Source organism: Magnolia sinica, chromosome 17, assembly GCF_029962835.1.
Source record: "Magnolia sinica isolate HGM2019 chromosome 17, MsV1, whole genome shotgun sequence".
NCBI classification, from domain to species: domain Eukaryota; kingdom Viridiplantae; phylum Streptophyta; class Magnoliopsida; order Magnoliales; family Magnoliaceae; genus Magnolia; species Magnolia sinica.
The window spans coordinates 19,414,271-19,431,287 of NC_080589.1; the positions used below are offsets into that span (position 1 = coordinate 19,414,271).

The following is a 17,017-nucleotide window of genomic DNA, read 5'->3' on the forward strand; positions in this document are numbered from 1 at the left end:
GATACCCAAATGTATGAGGATCAACTCAATATGGGTTGTCATCCAAAAATCGAGTATGATTACTCAGTTTCGAGGTGTGGGCTTGTCACATAAAACTAAATCACTACAAAAAGGGCTCGTCACCTAATTCCATTATTTGAATGGTGCTTTGGCATAGAACCATCAGCCGAGTAATTTGATGGAGGTCGTTTGAACAACAATCTTTCACCTCCATCAATGCTCACCGGTCACTATGGGGAGGCTCGTCACTCCATCATAGGCCGACAACTCGGACATGGTGTCTCATACCACCATGCTCAACTCATAAATCTTAGTGGGATTATATCACACTAACGGTTACGAATGGACTCATCCATTGGGAACGAGCTATCCTATATTTAATTTAGTCGTGTAATACATTATGAACATATATGATTAGTCGGCTAGTGAACTAATTTGATTGACCTAGGAGAACTCCAATGTAACCAGCATTGGGTGCAAGTATCTCGTGTAGTCCAGCTATTATCGGTTGTCCATGTTTGGCTTAGGTTGATCGAACAAGCTTAAGGTGGCCGACCTAACTAGGGTCACCCCTTGGTTTGGGCAATTTACCGATTGACTCAACATCGTAAGTAATTATAAACATTACTTAAGACTAACAATTCATCAGGCAATCATAACAAGATTTTATATAAAACCTAAATTTAGCAATACAACCACCTAAGCATTTCATCAAACATGTGAGCATCAATAACATAACACCATCACCTAGGCATTTTATCGAATATGTGGGCATTCATAAAACCACACATTCGCCTAGGCATTCCATCAAATATGTGAGCATCAATAAAATAATACACTTAATCATGTAGACATTTTATCAAACATGTGAGCATCCATAAATAAGCAATAACCCATGTTACGATCAAATCGAAATGTGAACATGTTATCATATAATAATTTATATGCAAACAACAAATCATTGACTGAGACCCTCAAGGGTTAATAAATGACAACATGAATAATGGTCTGCACCTTAAGAGGAGATTTTCAATCTTTAAACTCCCAGAGTTGAGATTTTGGGGAAAATTACCAATTCCTAATGTATAGTAAAGAACTATCGTTAATCACAAGTAAAGTAGGTGTAAGTTGTGAAATTGAAGGGTTGAATGCAAGTCTTCCCTCCAGTTGCAAGCGACGATGGATTCAGCAAAGGATTCAGTAAGTTGAAGGGTTTGATCGATGAGATACTAACCCCCAAGCACTAAAATCCTTCCCTCCCTCTCACACTCACTCTCTTCCTCTTTCTTTCTTCCTTTTTCTCTTTCTCTCAAAAGACATGAAATTCATATGGGAGCAAAGGAGGCCCCTAAATGCCGTATTTATAGCACCAGATTTGGTGCATATGGTCCTAATGACCCTTTATTCATTATATTAATCCTTAAGAGGATTCTTTATAACATTTAGGGCCCACTATGGGGTGGAGGGGTTGACATACACTGTATGATAATTATCCATAATGATGATCTACATATGAATATGATCGACCCATCATTTGGATGCACCGATTGACGGATATAATTAGAAGTCTATTTAACGGCCATTGATGGTCGATCGGGGCTACGACTATATGGATATGTTTGAGGAAATATTTTTAGTCGGTACTCTAACTTCGTCCATGAATCAACGGTCTGAAAGCTACAACTTTATGAAAGAACAAAGTGACTAGTTTCACTTAACTTCTAGATTTTCATCTAAGGTATTCACACAACCCAAGCACTCGCCTTGCGAGTCCAAGTTGAGCGATTTGAGACACGACCTTGATTCGATGTCTCGCGATAGACATCAAGCCCACTAAGAAGAACGTCTTTCTATAGTCTTAGGTTTAGTGGCCCACTAATGAGCAGTTTAGAGCTTGTTTGGATAATCATGGCATTTCTGAAATGAATTGGGTAACGAGATTTCTTGTGCGCAATGATTAGGGTTTAGATTAGCTAAGTTAATAATGTGGCCTATTCGTACTAGCAAAAATGACGATTTAATCATAATCACCATAAACCGTTGGATCTTAGGCTAAAAGGATAACTGGTTCAGTTTAGTTTGTTAATTAAGATTTGACACTAACTATCTCAGATTTTAGTAGGTCTTTATTTAGTTGTGGTTGTCTTGATTAGTTAGCGATAGGTCGGCTAGATTTGGGCTCTGTGTGAGCAAATCATGTGGCTAAACTCAGTGTTTAAGTGATCAGATAGATTCATTGGCTTCATACGGTTGATTAATCGGATTTATGTGATTCCTTACCGGCACCACCCATATATGGGCTCATTTCGAGTATTAAGGGTTAGTCAGTGACAACGTGAGCTAATTATAACGAAAATTTCAAGGGTTTTTAGAAATCCAAAACAGTGAAAATATGGGACGTTACAATTTGGAACCATTGAAAATAACATGTATGTGTTATATCCGTACTGTCCATCCACTTTACTACCTCATTTTATGGCATGGGCCCAAAAATGAGGCAGATCCAAAGCTCATGTGTACCACAACATAGAAAGTAGTGGGGACAATGACGCCCACAGTTGAAATCTTTTAGAGACCACCGTGATGTTTATTAGCCATCCAACCTGTTCATAAGGTCAAACATATGTGAATGAAGGGAAACCACAAATATCAGCTTTAACAAAACTTCAGTAGTCCCCAAGAAGTTTTCAATGCTAGGCGTTCAATCCCTACTGCTTTCTATGGGGAGGTCCGCTTGAGCTTTGAATTTGCCTGATTTTGGGCCCATGCCCTAAAATGATATTGAAAAATAAGTGGACAATGTGGATAGAGCCCATACATCATGGCAGAACCTACAAAACTTGTAGACATCAACAAACCTTTTCAAAAAATTTAAAATAGCAAAGGCAGGAAGTAATGCTACAGTGCTCATAATAAAAAAGGGACAAAATGCAATTCCATTTAACTTAATCCCAACAATTCTCATTCTCCCCAAATGCTAGATGAAATTTACATGGGACCAAATGCACTTCCATCCCACCTAAACACATCTAATACCATGAGCCAAACGCCCCCTTAGTTTAATTTTTGTTTAACTTCTCCACTTAAAATTTTTAAATGCACCACTAAATCATTATGAAGATTGCTCAGCTTCGAACAGAAGGTTGAGGGTCTTTCTTACTATGTGTTAGGTGTGTTCATCAATCATCACACCACGAAGCCCCAATTTTCTTGACCGAAGCAACGAATATATAGTTGAACCACCCACCATCTTGTTATGTGTTTGGTTCCCACCAAGTTCTAAAATAAATAGTCAGCCCCACCGACTTTCTCGTTATATGTTTAGTTTCTTGATCAGGTTTTCGAACAAATTGTCAAAGATCCACCCTCCATCGGTTATCTCACCATGAAGCCTGATTTCCCATCGAGTAATGAACAGATAACCATCCCGTGCCAAACAACCATCTCGCCACAAAACTTTATTCCTATCAAGCAACAAACAAATAACCATTCAACACCATGGTTGTCTCGTCACAAAGCCTAGTTTTCTGCCAAGCGAGGAACATATGGCCATATTTTATCAAAGTTGATTGTAAGCATTCATTGTTAATATTAATAAAAGTATTTTCAACTTCAATCTTATAATTCTTTTTATTTATATTGTTATTATTGAACTGTTGCTACTATCAAGCTTAATTGAAAGTCCTTTCATCTAGAAGGTAAAAAGAATTAATAAGAAGGATGAACTCACAATGTAATAGGAGGATGACCTTAAGATTGTTCCACTTATAAGGACTTGTATAATTCTTATGATGATGTATCGAATACCAAGTTGGTTATGTTACCAATATAATAGCATTGTAAACTTGATTCCTATAAAGCAACAAACAAATAACCATTCGACACCATAGTTGTCTCGCCACGAAGCTCGATTTTCTTCCAAGCGATGAACAAATAGTCGTATTTTATCGAAATTGATTGTAAGCATTCATTGTTAATATTAATAAAGTATTTTCAACTTCAAATATATTATTCTTTCTATTTATATTATTATTGTTGAATTGTGGCTGCAATCACTCGCTTAATTGAAAGTCCTTTCATATGGAATGTTAAAAGAACTAATCAGAAGGACGAATTCATAGTATAATAAGAGGATGTTTGTGTTAGAATGACCTTGTGATTGTTCCACTTATAAAGACTTGCATAATTCTTATGATGATGTATATGTTCCTCATATAGTAGCACTGTCGGTTTACAAATGACATGCTAAGTAATTTCAAGATTGTCCTAGTGTGCGATAAGCAAAGAAGTAATTCTCTCATTCGAATAAAGAGTTCTTATAAAGAACTACAGTAGTCGGGTAATCTTTTTTATCACAAGGTTAATTTTTAAAAAAAGCATGATGGATATATATGTTAACTGAGGAACTAATATGGTACGTAGTTGAGTGTGTTAAATAGTAGAATTACCATTAGAGAAACGAAAAATAAACTATGAGAAGATCAATATAACTCTTCACTCCTCTTCGCTAAGTAACCCCATTCAATAAGAGTACTTGACGAATTTGAGCACAAATTGGCTTTAGGGCAAGTGGGAGTTTGTTAGAATTGTACTCTAGAAATCCAATATATCCCCAAATCCATTGGGTTTATGGATGTGATAGGGTCAACCGTTGATTGTAATAACCATGGATCCTTTAAGATAATGTGATATGCCTTAATTGATATCTAGAGTTGCCTTAAACTTATTATGATATGGGTTATGTGAGGAAAGATTCCTCTATAACCCTTGTGATCGTGATCGGGAGAGTTGTGGTCCATGGATCTCACTACCTTAATGTGTCATGGCCCTTCATGGATATGTATTGTAAATATCCCACCTGAAAATGAGATAAAAACTACTCTTGGACTTCAATCGTGCTTTGATCTAATGTAACTATACGAATCGATACTCATCGATTAACCATATGAATTGGATAGAATACATCTTAGGCATGTCTCGGGAATAATCAATGAACTAGATCAAAAGGCCAACCAATTTAATTATGACCAATTCATCAAGATCCTTCAAAAACTCAAAACGAACGTCATTACGGTAAATCCACCTCTAGCTAGCCCGAAAGACCTTAAAAACTCAGATAGGTCAGTTAGTAAGAGCCCTTGGCACACCCCGAAGATGATCAACAATTGGATTGGTGGGCTTGTAACCCATTCAAGATCGATTATTCGAGATATTCGGGGGTTACAAATCAATCAAAACACATATGCCAAAGTCTAATGATTAAAAAAAAAACCCGATGAAAGTCAATCTAAAAGGGTCCCTGACACTTCCTGGAGATGACCACCAAATCTGATCGACTAACAACGAACCAAGTAAACAACGGAGCAGGGCTGCACACCTTAAGCATCAAGATCCTTATACACGTCAGCTATGGTAAAAAAGAAGACAAACTCCACAATAGGCCCTTGAAGGGCAAGTTGAAGAAGTCACCAATTGTGGTGTAGGGAATAATAGCCTACTAGGGCGTAAAAAAATAAACATATGGGCCTACAACCGGCCCATAAAGGACCGATGAAAGGTTCATTTATGGACCACAACATCGGGCCATTTTGGACAATAGTCGAGACGAGACCAGAGGAGCTAAGAACTGTTGGATTGATCTTAGCTGGTTGAAGCATGGGTCGGGGTGAACCAAAGTCCACTAGCTAACAGTTGCATGTGCCAGAATCCACCTCGACCCTCATCCAATTGGAAAAAGTCTTGACTATGCCGTTACTCTACTCAACTGAAAGCACAAATAGTTAAATCAGAAGAAACTACTTAAGTCAAATAATAAGATTGGAATCAGGGATATTCAACCATTCCGTTTGTTTAAAAAGGGTGTCTAATTTTCCATTTTTCTTCTCACATCTTAAATCAATCCATACTTCATTCCACACATCTCAAGGAAAAATGCGGTAATCATACACGTGTTATTTTTGCACTGTTCTATATTCTACTTTCTTTCTTTTATACTTTTTATTCCACATACCCGAGGTCCTGATATCTTGCGAAGTATGGCTTAATGTACCATAAAATCTCGTAAAGTAGAGATTATACATCATATGGGCAGAAAATGTTGCCTAACCTCTTCCTTTTTCATAACCAAGGTCCTTACCTAAAATATATGGTGTAGATAAACCACAAGAGTTACTTAGGAAGGGATATCTAGTGATCTCCCAACTCACAATTGATTCTATGGTTTCTAGCCAACCGTAGATTTTGAAATTTCATTTGGCTAGTGGTGACTCTAGTCCAAACACCTCAATATATAGGTCATCTCCACACCTCATTAGCTTATCCAACGATTAATTTAAAGAAAGTTGGGTGCGCACTTCCCACGACATTCACACTTACATTGCATTTGTAACATCATTCTATGATATGTTTCGTCATCTTTGTGGGGCTATGCCTTTGCCCTTACCCTACACAAGAGTGTAGGTGTGCCATGGACATAGGATCCTAATACTGGATATCTGGACACTTATAATGGAGGATTGGGTTTAAATAAATAGTTTAAGGGCCTATTTTCTTGCACTATAATATATGTAATCAATGAATTAATATTGCATGAAATATGATCAATTATTAGACTTAAGAAAGTATAAGGGTCTTGATCTTGACTAAGTGCCTTTGGTTGATTTTGCGATGTTCCTGGAGGCCATCGAAAGTGGATAGTCTAAGGTACTCTATCAGAATTCATTGATTCTTGCTCATGCTAACATAGGATCCATTGGATTTACTTAGGGACTTGTTTTATAGCTAAGATTTTATTAGATCAAGGATTCATCAAGTTGTTTTTCTATTGAACCTAGTGCTTAAAAATATTTTGATTGCACTTGATGATGAATGACCTAGACAGTAGAAAGATGAATATTGAGTAATGCACAGATAAGGTTAACGGACTTCACTTGCAATGGGGTAAAAAGAAGTTCGTAGGGTGGAGGTGTACCATACTTGTATACACCCATGAAACTTTGGGTGTTAATGGGCCAGGTTAGGGTTGGTCCAAGCTCGACGTGCATTTTTCAACACAAGCCCAAACTCGGCCCGGGCCCACATGGGCCAGAATAATCCAACCCAAGCCCTGCCTATTTTTTATTTTTTTTTAGGCCTAGCCCAAGCCTGAGCTTCAAACCTAAAACACACACACACACACACACACACACACACATAGAGAGAGAGAGAGAGAGAGAGAGAGAGAGATGCAAGAAAAATACCTTATTGTAGTCAGGAAACCAAGAGTTACAAGAAAAGTATCTTGTTGCAACCAAGAAATCAAGAGATATCATTATCTCCCACCCATTCATGTTGAGGTTGTGTGAGGAAATAAATGAGTTTTTGTAATCATAATCTAGAAATTGATTAGAATATGAAAAAAAAATCAAACAAAATAAAACAAAAGCATGGATGGACTCATGTAAGTTGACTCGGACTTAGTCAAGTCTGGTTGGGTTTGAAACCATGAGTCACTCACCAAATGCTGCCTGACTTAGACAAGTCAACCCCCAACTCAGGCAAGTTAAGAATGGGTTGAAGAAGAAGAAGAAGAAGAAAGTAGTTTATTTGGTGAGGAGAGAGAAATGGCTGGGGGAATGCAAATGGGGTTTCTTGGGGATTTTTCTTTATTTTAGAGAGAGAGAGAGAGAGAGAGAGAGGAACATTGAGGAATCCTCTTTCGGCGGGAAATGATTATTAAGGAAGAAATTTTCCTCTTCTTTAAAATAATTATTTTTTGAAACCTAATGGAAATAGGGGGGGAGACTTTGGGGAATCCCATTCTAGTCATGAGAAATTATTATTTGGGAAAAAATTTCTCCTTTCTTCAATTTTTTTTTCTTTTTTTAGAAACCCAACAACAACTATAACGTCTCAGATTTTTGCTATTTTGGATTTAAACCCTTGATTTTTTTTTTTACTATAATTAACTCATGTTGTCATTGACTGACCCTTAATACTTAAAGTGAGCATATACGCGGGTGGCACCGGTAAGAAACCACACAAATCTGATTAATTAACTGTAGGAAGCCAACGAATCCGCCTGTTCACTTAAACATTAAGTTTAACCACGTGATTTGTTCACAGAGAGCCCAATTCGTATCAACCTATCACTAACTAATCAAGACAACCGCAACTAAATAATGACTTACTAAAAGCCGAGACAATTAGGGGTCGAATTTTAATTAACAAATCAAACTGTCTTAATATCCTCTTAGCCTAAGAACCAATGGTCTAGGGTGATTATAATCAAATCGTCATTTTCGCTAGTTACAAATAGGTCACACTATGAACTTAGCTAATCTAAACCTTAATCATTGCACACAAGAAATCTCGCTACCTAATTCATTCCAAAAATGCCCTGATTATCTGAATATGCTTTAAACCGCTTGTTATTGGGCCACTAGACTTGAGACAATAGAAAGACGTTTGTCTTAGTAGGCTTGACATCCATTGCGAGACATCGAGCCGAGATCACACCTCGAATCACTCAACTTGGACTCGTAAGGAGAGTGCTTGGGTTGCACGAATACCTTAAATGAAAATCTGAAACTTAAGTGAAACTAGCCCTTTTCTTCTTTCACGAAGTTGTAACTTTCAGACCATCAATTCATGGCCAAAGTCGGGGTACCAGCTAAAAATATTTCTCTACATATATTTGTATAACCACAACCCCGATTGATCATCAGTGACCGTTGGTCTAAGTTAGGGCCTTCTCGGTTGATCCTCATGCCCGATTATCATATATTTGTATCCAAACAAATATCATATTATGGGATACCTATTCCATGACTTAGATTGACCATATGCCTTCCGTTGGGTCCCATTAGTGTGAAACAACCTCCCTTAGGATTATAATAATGAACAAATGGCCATTGGGGCCATTTCTATACTTTCTGGCATTATAAATACACATTCATTTCACACCCACTCTCCCCATATGAATTTCATGCCTTAGCCTTAGAGGAGAGGAGAAAGAGGAGAAATAGGAGAGAGAGAGAGAGAGAGAGAGAGAGAGAGAGAGAGAGAGCTTAGAAGTGTGAGGGTTTGTGCACCTTCACCCTCACATCTCCTCTATAGCCACCTTGCCGCTTATGGATCCTTTGCAGAGTTCTCTCGGTGGCGATTGGAGGTAAGAAATAAATTTTGCTCTTTAATATAATCTTTTGGGTTACATTTCTTAATCTTTACAATACTTTGTATGATTATTTAGGCTTTGGTGGATTTTATGTATAACCCTAATCCTAGGAGCGATTTAAGTTGGATGAATCACTGCAAAGGTACAGACCATTATCCCTAGGTTGTCATTTATCGACCCTTGAGGGTCTCAGTTAATGATTTTGTTGTTTGTAGATAGGTTGGTGTATGCTAACTTGTTTACACTTTCATTTGATCGCAACATATGTTATTGCTTATTTATGAATGCTCACATGTTTGATAAAATGCCTAAGTGATTGAATGTGTTGTTCCATTGATGCTTATATGTTTGATGAAATGCATATGTGATTGTGTTGTGTTATTGATGCTCACATGTTTAATGAAATGCCTAAATGGTTGTGTAGTAGAACATATGCTATAATTGCGTGATGTAGTTTTTATTCCATAGTGATACTTAGGATTGCTACGATGTTTGGGTCAGTTAGCTAATCGCCCAAACAAAATGGGTGGCTTAAGTTAGGGTAGCCACCATAGGATTGTTCGATTGACCCGGGTTAAACACGGACGACCGACAGTAGTTGGACTACACAGGATGCTTGCACCCAATGCCGGTTGCATTGGGGTTCTCCCAGGTCAATCAAGTTAGTTCACTAGCCGACTGATCATGTATATTCACAATGTATGACATGACCACATCGAATCTAAGATACCCCGTTCCCAATGGATGAGTCCATTCATAACCGTTAGTGCAATACGATCCCACTAAGACTTATGAGCCGGACATAGTGGTATGAGACACCGTAGTCGAGCTGTCGGCCTATGCTTGGATGACAAGCCTCCCCATAGTGACCAGTGAGTACTAATGGAGGTGATATATCATTGTTCAAACAACCTCTATCAAATTACCTGGTCGATGGTTCCGTGTCAGAGTACCGTTCGAACAATCCGAACGTGAATGGAATTGGGTGACGAGCCATTTCCTTGTGGTGATTTAGTTTTATGTGACAAGCCTACACCTTAGAACTAAGTGATCGTATTCGGTGATTGGGTGACGACCCATACCAAGTTAATCCTCATACATTTGGGTATCGTATTGTACCTTTGGAATCATTAATTTACGAGATAAACGGGTGATACTTCAATTTGGATCAAGGGACACTGGTGAGGAGTCACTACGTACCGCAACGAGCCACGTGATCCAGATAAGGACTCGTGATATAACGTCTGTATCCTAGCTTGCCAATCTGCTGTATGAATTGAAATTAATAATCACTTGGCCAGTCATGCATACCTTAAGATAGGTTACGATTTGGCATTGGAGTCGCTTGTAAGGAAGTATTGGCATTTGCGAAATAGGTGTTGAAGTTGTTTGTGAGTGAGTGTTGGATTGTAATGTGCATGCATCATTTCATAATTTCATTCATACATTTAGCATGAATATTTAGAAAATGCTTGATTTATTGTTTATCATTAACTACACTGGTTGAGTCGATAATATGTGTAACTTAGAACTAATGGAACCACTGTGTTAGCTACTCACTCTCACTTAGGACTGTTTTAAAATACCAACCAGGCGTTGTTGTTGTTGCAGGTGCTATCGACGCCTCCAGCGGGTAGGTTTGGGTCAGCTTACACTTTCGCCATGTTGCCTTAAGAGTATTAGGCGAAGTTAGAAGACTTTGCTTTTATTTTAGTTTTGTGCATGTATATGTTAGAGTCCCCGATTGGGCATGCTTTATATGTAAATTTTGTTGGATGTTCATTGCGGCTTGTATAATCTCCATTTTGGGCGATCACCTCTATTGAAATTGTATTTTTAACTCTTAGCCTTATATTTATGGATTTTTGTTATCTCTACCTCACTTTGGTATTGTTAAGTTGAATTGCACTACTCTGATCATTCATGTGTTAAATAGATGTGAATCTGAATAAGGACACATGCATTTTATTAAGTTAACACGTGAGAACTTGGGATCAGAGCCTATGTACTCGGGTGCCTATTTTGGGGGCGTCACAACAACAGAGGAAGGAGAGAGAGGTCGGGCTGGGCTGACGAGCCTTTGTACATATAATCTAAGGTTGACTCGATTTATAAATAGGCTTGCATGTTGAGCTCATGCTCGGCCCGTGGGCTTGATACTTCAGCCACAATCCAGGCCTAAAAGCCCAACAGGCCAACCCTACATGAAACCCTAACCCCTCCTTATATATAAATCTATCTCATGGGAAAGCCTAGAGCTAAAGAAAGCCCTAAACGTCCCCCTTTACATGTTGCTTAGAGAGAGAGAGAGAGAGAGACCAAATCCTTCATTCATCCTTGCTTCTTTTCTCGTTAACACGTGGATTTGTAGGTCCACCTAATAAACGATGTGCGTCTTCCTTACCCTTACTAGATGAGCAAACGACACCTTTCTCATCTCTCCCACTTGAAATAGATTGAGGAGAGACATCTTCATTAGAGGATCAATATCAACAATTATTGTTTAAAATTGTCTTCACGATTTTAATACTAAGGTAAGATTTAAACTATTCATTTTTTATGATGAGAAATATGATGTTATTGCAAATGGAGTTCCTCAGACGAATGAATTAATTAGATTTTTGGATCATGTTGAGTTTTTGTTATGTTTAGACCTGAAAATCCATCAGGTCTTAGCTACAACCTGTCAAGTGGTCCTAGAACAATATGGTACTGAAATTAATCACATATAACTCTCATTTGTTTAATGACCATTGTATCTAATCACAAGTTCTCAAGAATAACGAAAGAAATCTCTCTCCTTCAATCCATGTCTTTGTACATTTATAATACTTCCAAATATTAATTATGACATAATAACATGTCCACCTAGGACCCATGGTTATCATAATTGACGGCCAAGACCCACATAACTAGTGGATAATATTAGTTTTCCAGGGACAACTCCAACACGACCTCTCTTCCCAAATGCCCCTCATTATATTGTTCACATGGTGTGGTTGAACCTAGATCATTGACTAGGCTATATTTTGGGACCTAAGCCTAACAATTGGGGACATATTTAATGGGTAGGTTAGATGGCACTCACAAATAACGGTGGGCCCTACGTGGCTCAAACGCACGGTAGTTAATGCGATCATTTCCCAAATAAGAAAAATGATATAAAGGACCACTTCCAACTAAAATTGGCCCAATGTTGGTTAGTAGAATGTTGTGATTTGTGAACATTTTAAAAATTCTTTCAGTCACCTGGGGACTTAATGGACCGATAGTTTAGAATAATAAACCATGGTCGAGGGCTTCTCCAAGTGTATACCATGTGAAACTCATACGTCTCTTTATGGATGAATTGGCCTATTACTCAAGTGTAGCCGGGCTGCTTGGAAGAGGAGTGACCACATAACCATGACTCGAAGGTAAGAGAACTTGTTTTAAACTGCAAATATGGTTAGCAATATTGCCGAGACTCACCTTATGAACGGGTTAAATTAATGAGCATCTCGGTGGTCCATACGAGATTTCGATCTACCTGATTTTTAGGTTTTAACTCTAACATCATCCGGATTAACAGGTGGACGGAACGGATATCACATGGAGATCACGGTGGGCTTCACAGAGCTTAACGGCTAAGACATTCGCCCCCGGCGAGCACTGTATTGGGTGAGGCCGGGCCGGACCTAATTCGCTTCCGATCTTGATTAGGGCGTAAGATGTGAACACGGAACTTTTCTTTCATCAACGGTAGAAGACTTTGGACGACTTCTTCTCTTGGATCAATTGCCAATTATGCCCACCTGGCCGACCACGTGCCGAGAAGTAACGTGGTAGGCACGGATGTGGTTTCGCTAGTGACCACAGTACCACTCAGCTAGCTGGTGTCAAAGCTCTGTGCGCCACCATATTCTATTTGTTTTATCCATGCGGTTCATCCATTTTGCAGATTCATTTAGAGCATGAGCTAAAAATGAGCAAGATCTACATATATGGTTGACCATAGCAGGAAACAGCGGGATTGAGCACTTTCTGGTCAAAACTTTTTGAGAGCTACAACAATTTTGGGTAAAGCTAATATTTGTATTTTCCTTTTTAACATGTTTGTGTGAACTTATCAATAAGTTTGACGGAATAAACATTACAGCAGGCCCTAAAAAGTTTTTAATAGTGGATGTTTAATCGAACATTTTCTTATGGTGTGGTTCACTTAAGATTTGGATCCGCCTCATCTTTAGTTTATGTCCAAAAGTGAACCGAAAAATGGATAGATGGCGTGTATAAAACACATACATCATGGTGGGGCCTACAGAGCTTTGACACTAGCTTACGGGTGTTGGGGTCACAAGCCAAATTGCGTCCGTTAGGCTGGCACTTGCCAGGAAAAGACGCAAGTGCTCGCCGGGGGCGAATGTCTTAGCTGTTAAAAAAAAGGCTCTGTGGAGCCCACCGTGATCTCCATGTGATATCCGTTCCGTCCACCTGTTAATCCGGATGATGTTAGAATTAAAACCTAAAAATCAGGTAGATCGAAATCTCATATGGACCACCGTGATGCTCATTAATTTAACCCGTTCATAAGGTGAGTCTCGGGAATAAATAAATATCAATCAAGATTTTGACAACAAGAAAACAAAGAATAGTCAGAAAGATCCTCAAACCAAAAGCCCGCCCATAGTTAAAGGAGGAACTCTTGTTGTCTGTCCAATGGCATTGTTAGGCCAGTGGAAGGTAAGATTTGATTTCATTCCATAAAATGTTTACTTCTAATCCTGTAGTTAAAGTTGGCATTCTTTTAATGATGTAATTGAATGAAAATTTAAAATAGCGCATTATTGTCTGTCCAATGGCATTGTTAGGCCAGTGGAAGGTAAGATTTCATTTTTTTTTTCCAATTGTTGAAATAATCATCACACTTCAGTCAATAGCGCATACAAACACAGCCTTGTTGCCTGATTTTTTATCATTTTAGCTGGTGGGTCTTAAATAAATTACAATAGCCATTGAAATGCCTGTTTTGCAATGGTTACAGAATAATCTGGAAGACCTCTACAGCCTTTTGTGCTTCTTACACTGCGAACCATGGTACAACTGGGCCTGGTATGTGCATGAAACAACACTACCAACTTAAGAACATGTTTGAACTTCTCGCAAACCAAAACAACATAAATGTAAAAGAAAAAGATTTAAGATAAATAAATAAATAAATAAATTGGCCATGTCTCTTTAATTGACTTAGTAGGCAATCTTTAACAAAATTTTTTGCTTTTTTTTTTTTCAATGAAAAAAGCCATTTCCATAGGAAACATTTGCTCCATTACTGATTTTCAGCATTTTCATTCTTTGCTTGTTGAAAAACAAAAACGTAGATTTTTATTTCATTTTTAATTTGAATATCCATTGCGGCATTACCCAAAATGCCTCAACATTCCCAATAGATGAATTACCCACCTGATTTCCTGAGTAATCATATGCTGAAAAGATTCTAGATTCTAAGCTAAATGATTGTGCTGAAATCAAAGCTTTCACCTAGGTTTAGTATGGATACATTTTTAACTCTTATGGAATCCGATGAGTGGTAATGATTCCTCAAATTTGGATTGTGAAATGCATACATATGCAATTTTATCAACTAGAAAACACAAACCAAATAGCCTAAGTTACTTTCATGTGAAGTTCCCTCATATGATTAAGCATTGGTTACCAAGAGCGTAAGTTTTTCTAAATAAGAAATAGGCGCACCCACATGCTTGCATGTGGACCACCTCTCATGTGAGAAGTGGTAACATGTATATGAAGATCAAACAATAGACACGTTTGATAATTCTCATTCATTGTCGTCTTTTATTCTGCTCCTTGCATTTTCTTTCTTTCAAGGTGGCAAAAATTGATTCAAAAGCCTTATGAGAGCGGCAATGAGAGAGGATTGAGATTGGTTAAGGTCATCCTAAGGAACAGTGGGACCTTGTGTTTTCTCTAGGAGTGGAGCACATCATGGAAGATTTTTTATTTATTTTTATTGTATTCATACAATTGTTGTAAATATATATAATTTTTATTATAAAGTTGCACCATATTTGTTCAATATTAATTTTTAATTATATATAATATTCTTTGGTTTTTAAATATAAAAACAAATGTACAGCTTTTATTGGCCATTTGTAAATAATGAAAAATGCCATTTCAAAAATGTGAAATTTGACCGTTGGCAACATTAAGAACGGCTTAAAACCGTTCCTAAAATTTTGTTCCTAAATTTTGAAACGGTACCTGATACGGTATTGAACCGTTCCAGATTTTTTGTGACGCCTCTTTTACGATTTAGGAACGGTTTAAAACCGTTCCTAAACGACTTTTTTGGTCCCCTATATATTAATTACAAATGAGAATTTTTCTTCATGGCCACCCTAATAGCAATATTAAATGGTATGAAATTACATTAATGAAATTAACACTATTATTACACAATGATTACATGTCTGAAAATACCCATCCAATCCCACATTTGGGATCATATTCTTCCTCTGGGAAATATATTGCATTAAGTGAAGCCTGCATTTAGTGGACCATAAAATTATTATCAATGGACCACATTTTATTACTAATGTTGGTCACTTGTATACATATGCAACTTGAAGATCATGTGTAAAGGGCGCATACGGATATGGATGAAGATGAAAAGCATGAATAAAAAACATGCATCAACCCCGGGTCCACAGATATAATGAACTTTGAAATTCCTACAATATCCACCCTTGGCTCTGGAATATATGAGTATGTAGCCACCCTTTGGATTATAAGCTTTTATCAATTCTTAGGATGATTAGTACTTGGCCATAAATACCTAGCTATGTGATTTGAAAAGTTCTTATCAGTACTTGGGATTATAGGTATATAGTCAAGTGGCAATCGTCCAATGGGCAGAAACACTTTAAAAAGCTCTTAGATCGCTCTGGATATATTAGAAAACCTCCCCAGATACTCTAAAACCTTTTAGAGATCTATAGACTACTCTATATGGTTTTGCCATTATCTAGAATTCACTGCATGGTACTTATTATAAAGTCTTTACACCATGTACATTGCTTCTAATGTATACTGCAGAAAGTTGGTTGTCTTTGACTCAGCCAACCGTACGTAAATATCATGTTTATGGCATGATATTTCCATCCAGAAGAATTTATTATGTAATGAGAACCGTCGAGGCATTGTCCTGTCGTCCACTTGGGTCGGCGATTAGTACCTTGAAAAAGGTAGGCCCCATCGTGAAGAACACAGCTATGGAGAGCAGTCTGTTTTATTGATCAGTGGGCTAAACCATTGGGAACGCAGATTTGGTATTATCCACACGGTCCATCCATTTTTCTATATCATTTTAAAGTTAGGACAAAAAATGAGATATTTCCAAGGCTCAAGTGGACCACACAGTGGGGATTAAACACCTACTGTTGAAAACTTTTTGAAGGCCATAGAGGTTTTGGATCAAGCTGATATTTTTGTTTTCCCTTCATCCAGGTCTATATGACCTTATAAAAAAGGTTGGATGGAAATTAGCCATAGGGAGGTTTCAACATTAGGTGTCATTATCATTGCTACTTTCTGTGGTGTGGTCCACTTGAGGCTTAGATCTGCCTTATTTTTGGATTTGTATACTAAAATGAAATGAAAAAAATGGATGAACGGTATAGATATAACCCATCATCACGGTTGCCCCTTAGATCGTACCCATGTCCTACATAAGTGGCATGTAGAGTTGTTTTTGTTTCAATTATCTATAAACCGTTGTTATGATGGTCTCCACCATCAGTGGCCCACCCAAGGTGGCTTGATCAGATGGTGCAGTGATCTATATAATGCTCGGAGCAGGTTAAG

At 37.8% G+C, this 17,017-nt stretch overlaps 1 long non-coding RNA gene across 1 annotated transcript; it reads left to right on the forward strand.

Annotated features, from left to right (window-relative positions):
- Positions 1 to 13,759: 13,759 nt before the first annotated feature.
- Positions 13,760 to 15,296, forward strand: LOC131230970 (uncharacterized). Its single transcript, XR_009164155.1, has 2 exons — positions 13,760 to 14,015; positions 15,023 to 15,296. It is a non-coding gene; the product is annotated as an uncharacterized LOC131230970 (long non-coding RNA).
- The last annotated feature ends 1,721 nt before the right edge of the window (positions 15,297 to 17,017 follow it).